Below are 19,551 nucleotides of genomic sequence, written 5' to 3'. Positions count from 1 at the left end.
CTCCTCAACCACTACGCTCACCACCTCCATTACCCCATCACCTTGACCACTAACTCCCTTACCACCACCTTCATTTTCATTTTCATCCCCTCCACCACAATCTCCATAATCTTTCCCACCACTTCGGCCATCACATTCACCACCTCCATTATAACAGCCCCCCTTCCACCGCCATCTCCTACAGCACCGCCTCCTCTGCCAACTCCACCACCAGCTCCTCCGTAGCCTCCATAGTTTTGGCTTCCTCAAATATATTTGAATATATTTAAATTCAAATATAATTTAAATATTATATTTAAAATATAATACAAAATATTATAAATATATTTATATAAATAAATATATATTTATTTATATATATTATATATATAAATAATAAATAATATTATATATAATATATAATTTATATATATTATATTTATTATATTATAAATATAAATATAATATAAATATTATATTTAAAATATAATACAAAGGGGGCTGATTTCATAATCTTTTCTACTTCTTTACTACCTCTTGCTTTCTTCCTGCTCCTGCCATTTTTGTTGTCGTATACCTGCCCCCAAAAGACATCTTGCAACTATAAACATCTTGCAACTATAGCTTATGTGCTATAAGCTTAGCACATATTCTGGTTTCAATGGATATTTAAAAATTAAATTGGTTTTCAAAGCTTCATTAGAAGTTGTGGAAGTTTGGGGTTGAGGGCAGAGAAGGCAGAGAATAGCAAAGCATTCCCGGAGTCCTCCAGCAGCAACCATCTCTTTTTCACTGTGCTCAAACCTGCTTCTAGTGCTCTCAAATCATCACAGGAAAGGGTCCCATCTGGTGGCCAAGGAAGAGAACATGTTGGACAGTCCTTTCCTCTAGGCCTTGAAACCAATATTTTATGCCAAGAAGGAATCATGCGAGCTATTTCATTCACTGAAAATTACTCCAGCCACGGTCAAACAGCCTAGAAATGAAGCACAGCATAAACTGGGCATCCTGCCTGGTCCCAAGATAAAACTCGCATCTGGACTGCAAGTCTAAACAGTCTATCAATTCCCAAGTGATTGCATTCCTTCTATCATAGACACACGAATATCACAGCAGAAAAAAAAATTTAGCCTTATGTTGCTTGTGTTCGGAATGAATGAGAACAACACCGTGAGAAATTAAGGTATAATGAAATGTAAACAAACAAAGGGAATTTACAATAAAAATCCAACTCTTCCAGGCCTTCTGTCTTCCTTATGGAGACTTTGATGGAAAGACATGAGATTTTCAGATGTTAAAGTGGCCACCAGAGGGAGGTAAATTGGCAGGGCAAGCCAAGCCCCAGATCTATATAACTCCCTGGAACAGATTATACACAAATAAAACAAGAAAATCCATAAAAGTCACTGGAACTGCTAGAAGAAAAAAAAAATGTCACCAATTTCCCTCCTCTTTGTCACTTTTTTAAAACGCAAAGAAACAAAGAGGTATTTATCGAACAAACACAAAAGCTTTAGGTGCTAAGTCTCCACCCAGACTTAACATTCAGAATAATAAGGCTAATTCAGCCTTATTTCCTATAGTTTACACTTTCACAAGGGTGGGAACAAAAGTTAGTATAGAAAGAGGAACTTTTTTATGTGTACCAATCATCCACGTAATCTAAGAAGTGGCATCTGAATGCAAGGACTTTGCAAAGGGTGTGATCAAGATATGTTTAGGGGGAAATCTTGTTTCCATGGAAATTTCAGGAATTCTTCATCAAGTCTCATTTCATGGCAAAGACAAAAAAACATTTATTTGTTTGTGTTTCTTTAATCCCTTTTAATTTAGTGGCGTTGTATCTAATCAAACCAATTGTTCGTTATCACTGAACATAAAGAATTAGAGTCAAGATTTGTCATCCCCGCTGCCCAGGGCTACATCGCTCACTCACCCTATTGCTGTCTCACCGCAAGGTGGAGCGCTTTTAAGGCCTGCCCAGAACCCCTCATCAACACAGCACACACATGCACAAGCAACTGTCACCGTTGTCCTCTCCCCACTGCTTTATTTTCCCTTCTTAGTACCTAACACCACCTGACATAATATATATTTATCTATTTACTGCCTGACTTCTCCCAGGAAAATATAAGCTCCCCAAGAGCTTTGACATCTAGTTTTATTCACTCAAAGCTGTATCCCCAGTGCCTGGGATGGTTCCTGGCATAAAATATTTGCTCAAAAAATATTGAATTAATTAATTAGTTAACAAGTACATATGATGCAGAGGAAAAATCTGTATCTATTTAAAAGACAAAATAATTCAAGCAACTGTTAATGCAAGTATAAAATTGTCACTGAAAACTAAAATATGCCTTCCTGCATTTTCTTGGCTTTAATGAAAACCAAGGTGCAGGCCAAATGAAGTCAAGATCAATGGCTTCCATATTTGTTTTGTAAAGTCTTCCATTCTATTCTGCTTCTAAGTTTATGAAAATGGATCTCATCCTTTATATTCTCCTTAGACTGCTCTTCATCTTGGCTGTTTTTTCTTTTCTTCTTACTCCTTGAAAGTGAATAGGAAGGTCAGGGAGAGAGACTGGAAGAGGAAAAAAAAAAGCTTAAAGGACTATCAAGAGTAAAGCATTAGGGACAAATTTGTTCTGGTATGGGGGGGAGTGGAGGTCCTTACCTCTAAATCCTAAATTTCTAAATTCCTAAATTTCTAATTTTAATTAATTAAAAATTCATCTTTCAAAATAGTCAAGCTGAGGCAGAGAGAGATTTGGGGAGAAATCTCTAATTCACAAAGGACCCCGCCTTCTTATCTATAAGACTTTGAAATCACTCACTCTGTAGTTCAGGAGTAGAAATAATTCTTATAAGGATTGATTATTGTGTGAAGATGATTAAATGGGAAATTATGTATTAGAATATAAATATACAAGAAGTAAGATTATATGGTCACCTCTGTAAACTTGCTTAGCTGATGGGCAGAGAAGGCCTTGGCTAAAAATATTCTGACCCTGAAATCTGAGTGGGAGGAGCTTTTTTTTAAAGTTATGTCAAGATAGGGAGCCCAGGAGACACAGAACATGGCTGTAGTGGCTCCATAGGACAAATAAAAGCTACTATTTCTCAAATACTTTCTGTGTTTTCAGTGATTTTATGGAAGTTAACTCATTCAATCCTCAACACCAAACATATGAAGCATTATTATAAACCCTAATTTACAGATAAGATGGGAAAGGATCAGAGAGGTTAAGTGCCTTGCCCAAGTCCACACAACTGGCAGGAAGTGAAACTGGTATTTTAACCTTGATGGTCTGGCTCCAGAACCCATAAGCTTAATACCTGTTCTTTGGAGAAATGGATGGCCCATGTTGGGTGGAGGTTTGAACTGCTGGGGTCTCTCTCTATGGGTTGGTGCATATCTTAGCTATACACAACATGTAGATAAAAGCTTCATCAACAGGGCAGCCCAAGAAGGTCAAAGATGTGGACAACTGTCACCACTCTGAAAATCTGTACAGAGTGTCTTTACTAGCTTGTCCTTCTCCTGCCAACACCACACTGTCAGTCTTACGTGTGGCTTTCTCCTCCCTTTCCCTTTAGTTCTTTGGGTTGAAGGTGGAAGGAGGAAGCAGGGAAATGAACAAGGGAATTAGCAGAGCCCTTTGAATCACCCTTGACTAGCCTCAGATTAAAAATAAATCCAAGAATATGAACGGTGGGTTTAAAATTATTTTGAAACCTATACACAAGACATGACAAAGAATTACACAGTGCCTGAAACACTTACGATTTTCTTCCTGTTTGTCCCCTTACATATGGGAAAACAAAATCAGGAAGGACACTTCTACGTTCAGGAAGAAGGGTCTTTGGAGAATATACCAGAACTCTCTGTGTTAGAGCTTTCTAATATGACAGTTCTTTCAAATCATGTTCATAGAGCTATTTCCCCAAAACTATGCCTATACTAAGAACCAGTAAGAACTGCTATATTAGAGAAGTTTCACCCACAATTGCATACTAAGTCCAGAACTTTCCTCCAAACATTCACATTTTTAAAATTCATTTTATTCACAAACACTCCATACACATCAAAAATACAAACCTCTCTCCCCCCAATTATAACTTCTAATCTACTTTCTGTCTCTGCATATGTTATTTCTAGACATCTCTTCTAAGTGACATCATAGACTATTTGTACTTATGTCTGACTTATTTCACACGGCATAATATATTTTCAAAATTTTTTTTAAATACCAAAAACACCAAACAAATGCGGACATTCTTATTTTGATCATTCTGTTCCACATATATAATCAGGAATTCAGAATATCATCACATAGCTGCATATTCAGCATCATGATCATTTCTTGGAACATTTGCATCTATTCAGAAAAAGATATAAAATGAAAACAGAAAAAAATTTATACATACCATACCCCTTACCCCTCCCTTTCATTGTTCACTAGCATTTCAAACTAAATTTATTTTAACATTACACAGCATAATATTTTCAAGTTTCTTCCATGTTGCAGCACGTCTTAGAATTTCAACCGTTCAGTTTTTTAAATTAAGAAAAAAATTAGGAGTGCCCTAAAATTATTTGAAATTAGGCCCCCATGGTGGCGGGAGCTGTGACTGCAACGTGGCATCCATATCCTTCCTCAGGAATGAAGGACTTATTATCCCAACTGCACAGACTGTTGCTATCAGAAAGCTTCAGCTTGTCAATCCCCATGGGGATTTCCTTGACTGAAAAGAGGGACCTCACCCAAGCCAATGTGCCTTTCTGGGGCAGATTCCATTCTGTGACTGACAGTTATGGGGTATATAGTCCCAAACTCAAGACAACTCTGAAAGGTTATCCCTGCTTGAAACTTCCCATATGATCTATTGAGACTTCACTGCAATTTAGCTTCTGCCTCTGTCCAGTCCTGTTCCCTTTTCTTCCCTCCTCACTTCTCTCCCCTTCCCTTCCCCTACCATCTATTTGTATTGGTTCTGAGATCATTCTCCAATAAAACTCTTACTGGCTAATTTCCATCTCAGATTTAGCTTTCCAGGAAACCCAGCCCACAATACCTATTATGCCAGTGATTACAATTACTCCAGATTTCCTAGGCAAAAAAGTTTCAAATCAATAAGTAACCCATGTTTATCCTAGCCACACCAGCCTTACGGCAAATACAGATGATAAGAGTATCTTCCATGGAGAAAAAATAACTGGAATTCCAGCCCTACCCTGTACCCTCAGTTCTCTTTAAGGGTCTTTGGAAGGTCCCATATAGACCTAGGAATTACCATCTTCATCTTGATTTTCTGATGCTGTCTACCAGTCCTGATATGAACCTCATGGTACTCAGGAGGCTGCTCTGAAGATAATACTTCCGGATGATAATTCAGTTTCATTGCTCAAGGGTGATCTGATCATAATGGTTCTCTGGGTTATTTTCATTTAAATCACTTCCAGATGTATGCTCTGCCATCTCATGTTTTCCAAAAATCTTCCATTAAGTATATAAGTTATATCTCAGTAGGGGATAAGGTTTCTTTTTTCTAATTGTGTTATTTAGCTTATTATAAGCCTTCCTACCCCCATATCAGAAAATAAATCCACCAGAGACTAGATGAAAAGATTCATTGTGTGACACAAGCTTAGCATTAAAAAAAAGTTCTTGAATTTGTTTTTACATGTAAAATCTTGGTGTAGACTTTATATATAGGTGTTATTGGTTAGCTTTCTTTTTGTTATTATTTTATAATTTTATGGTATTATAACCAAGACAATAATAGTTTTGAAGCTGAGCCTTTGGAATTTATTGAACTTCCTTTGTGCTTTTACAACAAAGGCCTGAAAATAATGTATATATTTGTTCTACATCTCCTCCTAGATATTTTATCTTTGTCCTATCCATTTCTACAGGATTTTTTTAAGTTCCAACCATAATTGTTGAGTTACCTATTTCTTGGCCATTCAGTTGTTTTAATATTTTGAAGTCATATTGTTAGGAACAAGTATGTTCATGATTATTATATAATATCTTGTTCTGTTTTCTTTTTCATTAGAGAAGTTGTTGGTTTACAGAAATATCATGCATAAAATACAGAGCTCCTATAAATCAACCTTGCATTAGTGTAGAACATATGTTGCAATTGATGAACGCACATTTTTATAATTCTACTATTAACCATATCCATAAGCCTAGGGTCCACTGTTTGTTTTGTACAATCCTACAGATTTTTTTAAATTTCTGTTTTAGTAACATCTATACAACCTAAAATTTCCCCCTTTAACCACATTCAGATATATTTTTCAGTGTTGTTCATTATGTTCACAATGTTGTGCTACTATTACCAACATCCATCACCAAAACTTTTCCATCAAACAGAAACTCTGTACAATTAAAGCATTAACTCCTCATACTGTACCTCTACTCTGGCCCCTGGCGACCTATATTCTAGTTTCTGACTCTGAATTTGCTCATTCTAATTATTTCATATCAATGAGACGATAAAATATCCTTCTTATCTGGATTATTTCACTTAACATGCTGTCTTCAAGTTTCATACATGTTGCATGTATCAGAACTTCATTCCTTTTCATGGATGAATAAGATTCCATTGCAATAACATTCTAATAATATACCACATTTTTTAAAATCTATTTGTCAATTGATGGACACTTGGGTTGTTTCCATCTTTTGGCAATGGTGAATGATACTGCTCTGAACACTGGTGTGCAAATATCTGTTCAAATCCATGTTTTTAATTCTTTGGGGTATATACATAGAAGTGAGATTGCTGGATAACATGGTAATTCTTCAACTTTCTGAGGAACTGCCAAGCTGGCTTCAACAGCAGCTAGATCACTTTACATTTCTACCAGCAGTGAATGAATATTCCTATTTCTCCACATCCCCTTCTAGTTACAAGTAGCAATTCCAATGGATGTGAAATGGTATCTCATTGTGGTTTAGATTTGCATTTCCCTAATGGCTAATGATGTTGAGCATCTTTTCGTGTATATTTCCTTTGAAGAAATGTCTATTCAATTTTTTTTGTCCATTTTTTAATTGGGTTTTTTTTGTCTTCCTGTTGTTGCATTATAGTATTTCTTTATATATTCTTAAAACTTATTTATTAAACCTTTATCAGAGATGGGATTTTCAAATATTTGGTCCCATTCAGTAGGTATCATCTCACTTTCATGATAAAGTTCTCTGATTCGCAGAAGTTTTTCGTTTTGATGAGGTCCATATGATCTATATAGCTGTTGTTCAGGCTTTGGATGGAAAGTCAAAGAAATCTTAGACTAATATAAAATCCTAAAAATGTTTCCCTATGTTTTCTTCTAGTAATTTTATAGTTCTGGTTCTTATGTTAAGGTCTCTGATCTATTCTAAGTTATTTTTGGACATGGTATGTTCATTCTTTTGCAAATTGAGGTCCAGTTTTCCCAATGCCATTTGTTGAAGAGACTATCCTTTCCCAATCGAATGGACTTGGCTGCCTTTTCAAAAATCAGCTGACCAGAGAAATTAGGGTTTATATCTCAACTCTCAACTCAATTCCATTTGTCTATATATCTATCCTTGAGTCATGCTATGTTGATCACTGTGGCCTTTTAATAAGTTTTAAGATTGGTATGTGTGGGTCCTCCAACTTTGTTCTTCTTTTCCAAGATGGCTTTGGTTATTCAGGGCCCTTTTCCCTTCCATGTTTATTTGATGACTGGCTTTTCAATCTCTGCAAAGAAGACTGTTCAAATTATGATCGAGATTTCATTGAATCTGTAAATTGCTTTGGGTAGAATTGACATCTTAACGATATCTAGCCTTCCAGTTCATGAACATGGAATGCTTTCCATTTATTTAATTGTTCTTTGATTTCCTCTAGCAATGTTTTGTAGCTGTCTGTGTAAAACATATTTGCATCCTTTGTTAAATGTATTCCTAGATATTTTTAATTATTTCAGTTGCTATTGTAAATGGAAGGTTTTCTCTTGATTTCTTCTTCAGATTGCTCATTTAATAGAAATACAACTGATTTTTGATCTTGTACCCTACCACTTTGCTAAATTTGTTTATTAATTTCAGTAGCTTTCTTGGGAATTTTCCAGGATTTTATGTAAAATCTTGATCATGTCATCTGCAATTAGGGAAATTTTTAGTTCTTCTTTTCCAATTTGGATGCCTTTATTTCTTTCTCTTGCCTAATTGCTCTGGCTTCCAGTACAATGTTGAATAACAATGGTGATAGTGCACACCCTTGTTTTATTCCTGATCTTAGAGTGAAAGCTTTCAGTCTTTCACCATTGAAAATGATGTTGACGGTGTGGTTTTCATATATTTATCATATTGAGGATGTTTCCTTCTATTTCTATTTTTCTAAATGTTTTTCCCTAGAATGGGAGCTGGATTTTGTGAAATGCCTCATCTGAATCAATTGAAAAGATCATGTGTTTTTTTTTCCCTCCTTTGTTCTGCTGATATGGTATATTACATCATATCTGGTATTAATCCTACGTGGTCATCGTGTATAATTCTTTTCATGTGCTGTTGGATTTTGTTATCTCATTAAGGATTTTTGCATCTATGTTCATAAGGATAGTGTTCTCTAATTTCATTTTCTCTTGGAATCTCTACCTGCTTTGGCATGAAGGTGGTGTTGGTCTCACAGAATAAGTTAGGGAGTGTTACCTCCTCCTTAACGTTTGGAAGAATTTTAGCAGGACTAGTGTTAATTCTCCTTGGAATGTTTTGCAAAATTTACCTCTGAAGGTCCTGTGTTGTTTGTTTTTTTCCCTTGGGAGAATTTTGATTACTGATTCATTCACTTTATTAGTGATTGGGCTGATGAGATCTATTTCTTCTTGAGTCAGTGTAGGTAGTTTGTTTATTTCTAGGAATTTGTTCATTTCATCTAGGTTATCTTCTTTGTTGGCATACAGTTGTTCATGGTGTTCTCTAGTAATATTTTTTCTTTGCATTCAGTAGTAATTCCCCTTTTCATTTCTGATTTTTGTTCATTGTGTCCTCTTTTTTTCTTTCTCAATCTCATTAAAGGTTTACCACTTTTATTGATCTTTTCAAAGAACCAACTTTGGGTTTTTTATTCTCTCTATCGTTTTTCTTTTCTCTATGCCATTTCTACTTGTTTTGAGCTTAGTTTGATCTTTTTTCTCTAGATCCTCTGATCTGACATTAGGTCTCTGATTTGAGACCTTTCTTCTTTTTAATCTAAGCATTTAGAGCTATAAATTTCCCTTTCAGCACTGTCTTTGATGTATCCATATGTAATGGTTTGAAGCTGTCACGTATCCCAGAAAAGATCATGTTCTTAAAGCTAATTCATTCCTGTAGGTGGAAACCTATTGTGGATGTGGACCCACTGTACGTAGGATCTTTTGGTGAGAAGGATCTTAAGGTAAGATATGACTCACCTCATTCAGGATGGGTCTTAATCCTCTTACTGGAGTCCTTTAAAATGGGATGGGTATGGAGAGAGGCACAGGGAAAAAGCCAGAGAAGCTGAGGCAAAAAGCCAGAACAAGTTGAGAGTGAACACACAGAGGATGGAGAGAAACCATAGAAAAAAAGAGGTACCAAAATCTGTTTTAGTTGGCAAATGCTACTGGAATGCAATATACTAGAATGGAATGGCTTTTAAAAAGAGAATTTATTAAGCTACAAGTTTGCAGTTCTAAGGCCGTAAAAATGAGTAAACCAAGTCATCCAGAGAAAGATACCTTGACTCAAGGACAGCTGATGTCTGTCACCTGGGAAGGCATATGAATGGCATTTGCTGGTCATTGTTACCAGTTCTGTTGCTTCCAGCTTGATGCCAGTGGTTTCTTCTCTAAGCATCTGTGGATCTTCACTTAGCTCATCTGGGACACAAGTTTGGGTTCTGGCTTGCTTAGCATCTCATGGGGCGGTACATGGTGACATCTACTGGGCTCTGCATCTTGAAATGTCCATGTCTAGGTGTCTGCTCTCTCTGTCAGCACTCCAAACATCTTCAAATGTCTGCATCTCTGTCAACTCTGAGCTATCTCCTAAATGTTTTGTCTTTTAAGGGACTCCAGTACACTAACCAATACCCAACTTGAATGGGTGGAGTCATTCCTCCATCTTATCAAAAGGTCACATGGTATGTCACATCTCCATTGAAACAGTCCAATCAAAAGGCCCCATCCCACAATATTGTATCAGGATTAAAATAAACATGGCTGCCCCAATGAGATTGGATCAAGAAAAATGAAATGGCTTTCTGAGATACATAACTGCTTCAGACTAACACAGATACTTTCTCTCAAGAAAGGCTAATTGGATCCAGGGTTTCTCTTGTCATATGGGAAAGTACATGGCCATGTCTGCTGCCCTCTCCTGGCTTCTAGGTTCAAACAGCTCTCTCAGTTCCTTCTGCATCTCCAGACTTCTGTGTTTTGGCTCATCTCTCTGTTCTCTTTGCCCACTCCCAGCTCTCTATGTTTTCTGCCTTTTACTCTTTTTCATGCAGGCTCCATTAAAAGGATTAAGACCCACCTTGAATGGGCAGAGTCACATGTCCATCTAATCAAAAGGTACCACCCACTATTGGGTGGGTCACATCTCCATGGAAATAACCTAATCAAAAGATCCCACCCAAATGATAGATCTGCCCCCACAAGACTGGATTAGGTTTAAAACAACGTGGCTTTTCTGGGGTACTAAACACTTTCAAATTAGCACGGGTCTATTAGAAGTTATCCTGTTTGGAGTATGTTGTACTTCTTGAACACGTATATTTATGTCCTTGATAATAGTCGGGAAATTTAGGGCCATTATTTCCTCAAATATTCTTTCTGCCCCTTTTCCCTTCTTTTCTCCTTCTTGGACATCCATGATGCATACGTTTGTGTGCTTTGTGCTGTCATTCAAATCCATGAGACACTGTTCAATTTTTCCCATTGCATTCTCTATCTCTTCTTCTGTCTATGAGATTTCAACTATACTGTCTTCTAGCACACTACTTCTTTCTTCTGCCTGTTAAATCTGCTGTTGTATGCCTCTCACATATTTTTAATCTCTTCTACTGTGTGTTTCATTCACATTTCTATTATGTTTCTATGTTTTCAAATTCTACTTTATGCTTGCACAGTATCTTCTTAGTACCCTTTATCTCTTTAGCCATATTTTCCTTCTTCTTCTTGAATTGATTTAGGGGAATTTTTTGAATATCTTTTATTTGTTGTTACAAATTCTGTCTCCTCTGAAGTTTTAATTTGTTCCTTTGACTGAGCCACATCTCCCTCTTTATTATTATGGCTTGTAATTTTTTGCTGGTGTCTGGCATCTGATTATCTTGATGAGTCAGTGGCTCTCTTTTGCCTAGGTTTTTTCTTGTTGATTGGTTTCATTCTAAGGTACTTCTTTGACACTTAGTCAACTTATTATAGACCTTTAGAATAGCTTGTGTTTTTCTGATCAGATTTTTTCAGCTCTTATTCATCTATTTCTTGGCCCGGAAGCACAGTATGATTTATAGAGTGTACTATTTGTGCAATTGTTTCATCCCCAGAAGAAAGTTTTCTTCTCCCTCTTCCTTTTCCAGGAATGTTGGTCTCTTCAATTTGTTTTTGGGTTTTTTTTCTCTATATTTTTTAACACTCCTTTCATTGTCTCTAGCTGCTGTTGCCTGGAGGGCAAATTCTGGAAGGAGGGTAACCCTGGAGAGACTTCCTCAAGTCAGTATTTCCCAGTCAAAACAGGGTCAGGGACCCATGAAGAGAGTGTAGATTGGTTTCAAAGTGCCTGAGGGAAGAGATCTAGAAGGACACCAGACTTCTCTTTGATGGCTCCCTGTATTTGTGCCTCACTGGCCTACACAGCTATGGTGCTCTTCTGCAAACTCTTTTCCATAGTCCTAAGGTGGCACTGTGCCTTTAAGTTTCAACCAACTCTACCCCCTGCAGGGGTGGAATTGAAAGAAAGGCTGGTGGCTGCTTTTTGTTTTGGGCTATTTGAAACTGTAGCCATCCCCAGAGCTGGGATGCAAATTCCAAATTCACTAATTAAAAGCCATGAATAGTGCTGGGCTGTGCACCGCTCCCCCTTTTCCTGGGAAGGGCCACCCTTCAGCAAACTGTTCCCCATAGCCCTAAGAAAGCACTATGAGTGTTGATTCCCCTTCTTCCACCCCTGTTCAGGACTGGGTTGAAACATAGGCTGCTGGCAACTTCTGTCCTGGACTGGTTGAAACTAGCCTTTTTTGTCCCTCAGGTCTTCCATTAATGCTTACTTTCATGTTTGTTTGTTTGTATTGTACCATATTGAGTCCCTTCTCATTTCTTTATGGAAATATTTTTCATATATTTTCTTTGAGCTTACCATGGGATTAAAATATAATATCCTAGATCTATAACAATCATTTTTTTATTTGGTACCATCTTAACTTCAATAGCATACACATCCATTATGCCTATACCCCTTCATTCCCTCATCTTTTGTTTTTACTTGTTACTTTGTACATATATCTTTGTACATTGTATGTCCAGACCACAGATTCATCAATACTTTTAATGCATTTGCATTTTAGCAGAAGAAATAAGGAGTATTTTTAATCTCTTCTATTGTGTTACATACTGAAAAATACAATAGTCAATTTACCAGCCTCTTCTTGCCACTCTTCCCTGGATGTTGCATAGCGTCCTGCTATACTCTGGACTTTCAATAGTTGATTCAGACAGTTCCTATCTGTTTAATAGTTGTTCTGGTGGAAGGACTGATTCCTGGAGCTTCCTCCTCTATCTCTCCATAATCCATTTCTTAAGTAATATTGTCTTCACTAACATAAAATATTCCTTTTTGTCCCTTATTAGGTTTTCACCTTAAATTTTATTTTCCCTGATTTTAAAAGTACTACCTCTGATGGCTTTCATCTGTATATGCCTGATGTGCCTTTGTCCATTCTTTTATTTTCAATTTATCTGTATCTTTTTCTACTTAAATAAAAGTCTTATAAATGTCAAATATTCATTCATGTCCACACTTAAAAAAATTTTAAGGCTTTAAAATTTTTTTTTTAATTTTGGGCTTAAAAAATTTTGGCTGTGTCTTTTGATTGCTCACATTAACTCACATATTTATTGTAATTACTGTTACATTGACACTCACTTCTTCTGTCTTGCTGCTATTTTCTATGCTTTCATTTATTTTCTTTTGTTTTTGTTCCCCTTCCTTGGTTTCCTTTCTTTTTCTTCAATGATTTTTTAATTGAGATATAATCATCTAAATTGTACAATCAGTGGTTACAGTATCTTCATAAAACTATGTGCTCATCATTACAATCGATTTTTGAATATTTTCCTTACTTCAAAACCAATAAAAATTAGAATAAAAATTAAAATAAAAGTTAAAAAAAAGAACACCCAAAACATCCCATACCTCCCACACACCCCTATTGTTAATTTATTTTTTCTCCTTTTTTTTCCTTACTCATCTGTCTATACACTGGATAAAGGGATGGCAGTCACAAGGTTTCACACCCTTATGTTCACACTTTAAATGCTCTATAGTTATTCAATCCTTTTCAAGAACCAAGGCTATCGGATTATAGTTCAACAGTTTATTTCCCTCTAGATACTCCAATACACTAAAAACTGAAAAGGGATATCTATAGACTGCATGAGAATAACCTTCAGAAAGACCTCTCAACTCTATTTGAACTCTCAGCCACTGAAACTTTATTTTGTTTCATTTATCTTCCCCTTTTGGTAAAGAAGATTTTCTCACTCCCACAATGCCAGGACCAGGCTCATCCCCAAGTATCATGTCCCACATTGCCAGGGAGATTTACACCTCTGGGAGTAATGTCTCATATAGGGGGGAAGGCAGTGTGCTCACCTGCAGAGCTGGCTTAGAGAGAGAGGCCACATCTGAGCAACAAAAGAGATTCTCTGGGGATGACTCTTCGGCATAATCATAAGTAGGTTTAGCTTCTCCTTTGTAGGAATAGGCGTCATGGGGACAAACCCCAAGATTGAGGGCCTGTTCTATCAAATCAGCAGTTCTCAATGAGTATGAGAATATCAGGTCTTCCCCAAGTGGGGAAGTTTAATATTTCCAGGTTTTTTCCCAGTCCCTCAAGGGGACTTTGCAAACACTTTTTTTTAATCTTCTGCCCAGATTACTCCAGGATGTGCAGGCTGGGTATCACACCAGCCTGTTCAAACCAACAAGATCTCATGCCCTTTGTGCAACAAGACTGATTGTGAAAATTCAGATATGGATAGCACAATACTACCTGATTGTAGGACAATAATGTAAACACACTGAATGATGCTGAATTCGAGTATGGCTGAGGGAGAAGGGCTTGGGCACATATGAAATCAGAAGGTAGGATAGAGGATAAAGACTGAGACAATATAATTTAGGAATGCCTAGAGTATACAATGATGGTGATTAAATGTATGAATTAAAAAAAATGTTTTTGCAGGAGGAAGAACAAAGGAATTTCAGTATTGCAGGGTGTTGAAAATAGATGGTGTATGGTAAAAAGTACAATCAATGTAAGTTAGGGTCTATAGTCAACTGCAACATTGTAATATGTTTCCACTGAATGTAATGAAGGCATTATGCCAAAACTTAATGTCAACATGCACTGGGAAAGGGGTATGGATTCTTTGTGGCAGAAAAGGAAATGTCTTCAGAGAGAGTATGGTGGCAAAGGCATGTCTATGTACTTAGGCTGGATTGTATGATGTGTGAATAAAACTATTAAAAAACGGTCAGAGAGAAACAAGTGCTAGAGAAAATGCAGAGAAGGAGATGTACCTATTCACTGTTGGTAGGGAAATGAAAGGTGCAGCCCCTTGGAGGGCAGTGTGGTAGTTCCACAGGAGGCTAGGGGTAGGGCTTCCATATGATCCTGAAACCCCGTATATTTCCTCCAAGTATATACCTGGAGGAACTGAGTATGGGGACACAAACGGACATTTGCACACTGGTGTTTCAGACAGCAGTGATCGTGGTCCACAAGGAATGGAGGTGGCCTAATGGTACAATGACTGAGGAATAGAGGCGAGAACTATGGTTTATATATACAATGGACTATTGAGCCGCCTCAAGAAGGAATGAAGTTGTGTGGCATGCAACTAGTTAGACGAATGAACCTGAAGAGCTGTATGTTGAATGAAATCTCAGGAACAAAAAGACAAATAGTATCATGCCTGAATTATATGGACCGACTATAATATAAAAATTCAGTGAACTAAAGTTGAGAGCATGGGTTATCAGGTTGGGACTTATAGTAAAGGGTCCTAGATTGTAAGATCTTATAGCAGTCACATATATTCAGGAGATGTAATTGTTAATTTTAAATTCTGAAATACTGTGTGGTTTGTATACAACCTGGTCTTTCCCAGAAATTTCAGGTATTTATGTGACTCCTGAGACTCAGAGCCAGAGGTCTGAAGCTATGAAAGTCAGCAGTACCGCATACAGGGACTGTTTAAAAAGTTGAAAAAGTGATCAGACATCAAGTAGAGATATGAATGAAACTGATCTGGATAGGACTAAGGTATATCAGAAGACAGGCTGAAGGATGGTATCGCCCATATCTTAGAACGTCAATTTCTTTGTGAGACTAAAGTGAGAGATGTTTATTTGGTGCAAAATTTATATTTTGGATATCGCATTTACTAATTTAACTTGTATGGTTAGTTTAGTTGAACACCTTAAGTCAGGGAATCTTGAATAGGGCATGAGATTTTATTGGTTTGTCCAGGTTATTGTGATACCCCAATAAATCCCAGAGTGATTTGGTCAGTGAATAAAAAAGTATTTGCAAGGTTCCCATAGGAGGATGGGGAGAAAGGGGGAAAGATTCAACTTTCCCTCTTGGAGAATTTCTGATACTCTCGCAAGCAGTGGGGACAACCAAATCAATAGGCCGAGACCCCAATCTTGGGGTTCACCCCTATGAAATTTATTTCTGTAAAGGATAGGCTAAGCCTACTTAAAAGTAAGCCTAAGAGTACCCCAAGAACCTCTTTTGTTGTTCAGATGTGGCCTCTCTCTCTAACCCTACAGGGCAAGTGAACCCACTGCCCTCTCCACCATGTGGGACATGAATCCCAGGGGTGTAAATCTCCCCGGCAATGTGGGACAGAAATCCCAGGATGAGCTGGGACCTGACATCAAGGGCCTGAGAAAACCTTCTTGACCAAAAGGGGAAGAGAGAAATGATAAAAAATAAACTGTCAGTGGCTGAGAGATTTCAGAGTCAAGAGGTTACTCTTATGCATTATATAGATACTCCTTTTCAGTTTATGGTGTATTTGAGTGGCTAAAGGGAAGTACCTGAAACCATAGAGCTGTGTTTCAGTAGCCTTGTTTCTTGAAGATGATTGTATGAAAATATAACATTTACAATGTGACTGTGTGATTATGAAAGTCTTGTATCTGATGCTCCCTTTATCTAGGGTATGGACAGATGAGTAAAAAAATACAGATAAAAAATAAACAAATAATAGGGGGAACAAAGGTTAAAATTTATTGGGTAGATGGAAATACTAGTGGTCAATGAGAGGGAGAGTAAGGGGTATGGTGTGGATGAGTTTTTTTCTTTTCCTTTTTGTTTCTTTTTCTGGAGTGAATCAAATGCTCTAAAAAATGATCATGGTGATGAACATACAACTATGTGATAATATTTTTAGCCATTGATTGTACACCATATATGGAATGCTTGTATGTTAAGAATGTTTGTGTTTGTATGTTGTTTGATCAATAAATATAGTTTTTTTAAAAAAAAAGACATCTAGATGTCAGCCAGATATTGAAATGAATGGCTCAGATAAAATTTGCTACAGAGGTTCACAAGAGCAAGCAATTAGTAACTATGGGATGATCAAAGATAGGTACTTTGACTATCTTTTATTTAATCTTCAAAATGACACTGTGATCAAAGGTACACGTTCCAATTCCATAGATAGGAATCCTTAGCTCTGAGAGGTTAAAAATCTGTTCACAACTCGCTGCCCTCCCAGCTACATCGGACATGATTCCCAGAGGTAAAAATCTCCCTGGCAATATGGGACAGGACTCCCAGGATGAGCCAGGACCTGGCATCATGGGATTGAAAAAGTCTTCTTGACCAAAAGGGGGAAGAGAGAAATGAGACAAAATAAGGTTTCAGTGGTTGAGAGATTTCAAACAGAGTAGCGAGCTTATCCTGGAGGTTATTCTTATGTAATATATAGATATCCCTTTTTAGTTTATGGTGTATTGGAGTGGCTAGAGGAAAGTACCTGAAACTGTTGAACTGTGTTGCAGTAGCCTTGATTCTTGAAGACAATTGCATAACTATATAGCTTTTATAATGTGACCATGTGATTATGAAAACCTTGTGTATGATGCTCCTTTTATGCCAGATATGGACAGATGAATAAAACATAAGGATAAAAATAAATAAATAATGGCCGGGAGGATATGGGGTAAAAAAAAATTGGGTAGATTGAAATACTAGTGGTCAATGGGAGGGAGGGTTAAGGAGTTTAGGATGTATGAATTTTTTTCTTTTTTCTTTTTATTTCTTTTTCTGGAGTGATGCAAATGTTAAAAAAAATGATCATAGTAATGAATAGGCAACTATATGAGGATGCCGCAAGCCATTTGCAACATGGCTCTGGATGGACTGTATGTGTGTGAAGATACCTCAATAAAAATATTTTTAAAAAAAGATCTCATGCCCTATTCATGGTTCATTGAAATTATGGTATTCAAACATCCCTTTCTTTGTTCTCACACAGAAGTTGAAGTTTTAAGATACATTCAATATCAACCTTTACCCTTTAGTGTGATTTACCTTAGTCCTACCCAGATCAGCTTCATTCATATTTCTAATTGAAATCTCATCAAGTTTTCAGTGTTTCTAAAGTTGCTATATGGGTTAATGCTGACTTCCATAGCTGCAGACCTCTAGCTCTGAATCTCAGGTGTCATACAAATACCCAAAGGCTCATGGAATGGCCAGATAATTCACAAAGAGCTCAGCATCTCAGAATTTAGAAATAACAATAAAACTCTGGAAATTATGTGACTGCGGTAAGAGCTTACAATCTAGGAACCTTCACCTGATAACCTATGTTCTCAAATTCAACTCTCCGAGTTTGTTTATTATAGTTATTCCATATTAGTGAGGCATTATAATATCTACCTTTTCTTTTCTGGCTTATTTCACTCAACTTACTGTCCTCAAATTTCATTCACTTAGTTGCAAGCCTCATGACTTCTTTCCTTCTTGCAACCACTCAATAATCCATTGTAGGTAAACACCAAAGTACCCCTGTCCAGTCTTCAGTCTACGTACCCTTAGGTCACCTTCATTCATTGCAATTTGAGAACACTGCCACCATAAACACCAGAGTGCAAATGTCCATTCATGTCCCCACTCTCAGTTCCTCCAAGTATACACCTAACTATAGGGTTGCAGGATCATATGGCAACCACACTCCTTGCCTCCAATGGAGCCACCACACTGCTCTCCAGAGGGGCTGCACCACTTTATTTCCCTATCAACAGCGAATAGGCATAGCTCTCTCTCCACATTTTCTCCAGCTCTGTATGTTTTTGTTCATTTTCTTTTCAGGGTGAGGGGAGCACAGAAGGATGTACAGGCCAGGAATTGAACCTGGGTCTCCTGCATAGCAGGTGAGCATTCTACCACTGAACCACCTATGCACCAGCCCCCTGTTCATTTTTAAAGAGTTTTATTCACAAATCATACAGTCCAAACTAAGTAAAAAATCAATAATTTCCAATATAATCACATAGCCATGCTTTCACCACCAAAGTTTACATGAGAACATTTCCATTTCTTCTGCAAAGAATCCCATACACCTCTCCATATTCCCTGCTCATTGACATTTAGCTTTGACATATTGCCTTTGTTACATTCAGTGGAAGAATATTACAGTAATACTGTTAATTATAGACTGTAGAAAGCATTGATGGTATTTTCTCCCGTATACCACTCCATTTTTAATACCTTGCAGTGTTGACATTCATTTGTTCCCCACATGCAAAAACATTCTTATATTTGTACATTTAATCACCATCATTGTTCACTCTAGGTATCACTAAGTTATACTGTCATAGTCTTTATCCTCTATCTTTCCTTCTGGTGTCATACAAGCCCCCAGCCCTCTTCCCTCAAGCATATTCACACTCAGCTTCATTCAGTGGACTTACGATATTGTGCTACCATCAGATAGTATTGTTATCCATTTCTAGATCTTTACAATCAGTCCTGTTGAATGTTCTGTACTCTTTCAGCACCAAAGGCCCAATCCCTACCCTCTTTTTATCTCTGGATAACCTGTGTTCTCAACCTTAACTCTAAAGTTCATTCATTAATATTAGTTCATATTAGTGAGACAATACAGTATCTTTCCTTTTGCTTTTGGCTAATTTCACTCAGGTTAATGTCCTCAAGGCTCATTCACATTATTACATGCTTCATGACTTAATTCTATCTTACAGTTACATAATATTCCATTGTATGTGTATGCCAGACCTTGTTTAGCCACTCGTCCAT

At 37.1% G+C, this 19,551-nt stretch overlaps 1 long non-coding RNA gene and 1 other non-coding gene across 2 annotated transcripts in view; both read right to left on the bottom strand.

Annotated features, from left to right (window-relative positions):
* The window catches only part of LOC143655666 (uncharacterized), a 325,146-nt gene that overhangs the window by 106,387 nt on the left and 199,208 nt on the right, over positions 1-19,551 (bottom strand). The gene's annotated exons all lie outside the window — the stretch shown is intronic.
* Positions 18,625-18,695, bottom strand: TRNAS-GCU (transfer RNA serine (anticodon GCU)). Its single transcript has one exon. It is a non-coding gene; the product is annotated as a tRNA-Ser (tRNA).

Source organism: Tamandua tetradactyla, chromosome 14, assembly GCF_023851605.1.
Source record: "Tamandua tetradactyla isolate mTamTet1 chromosome 14, mTamTet1.pri, whole genome shotgun sequence".
Classification (NCBI taxonomy): Eukaryota; Metazoa; Chordata; class Mammalia; order Pilosa; family Myrmecophagidae; genus Tamandua; species Tamandua tetradactyla.
Note: the sequence above shows the minus strand (reverse complement) of the source record. Positions and strands in the feature narration are given on the sequence as shown.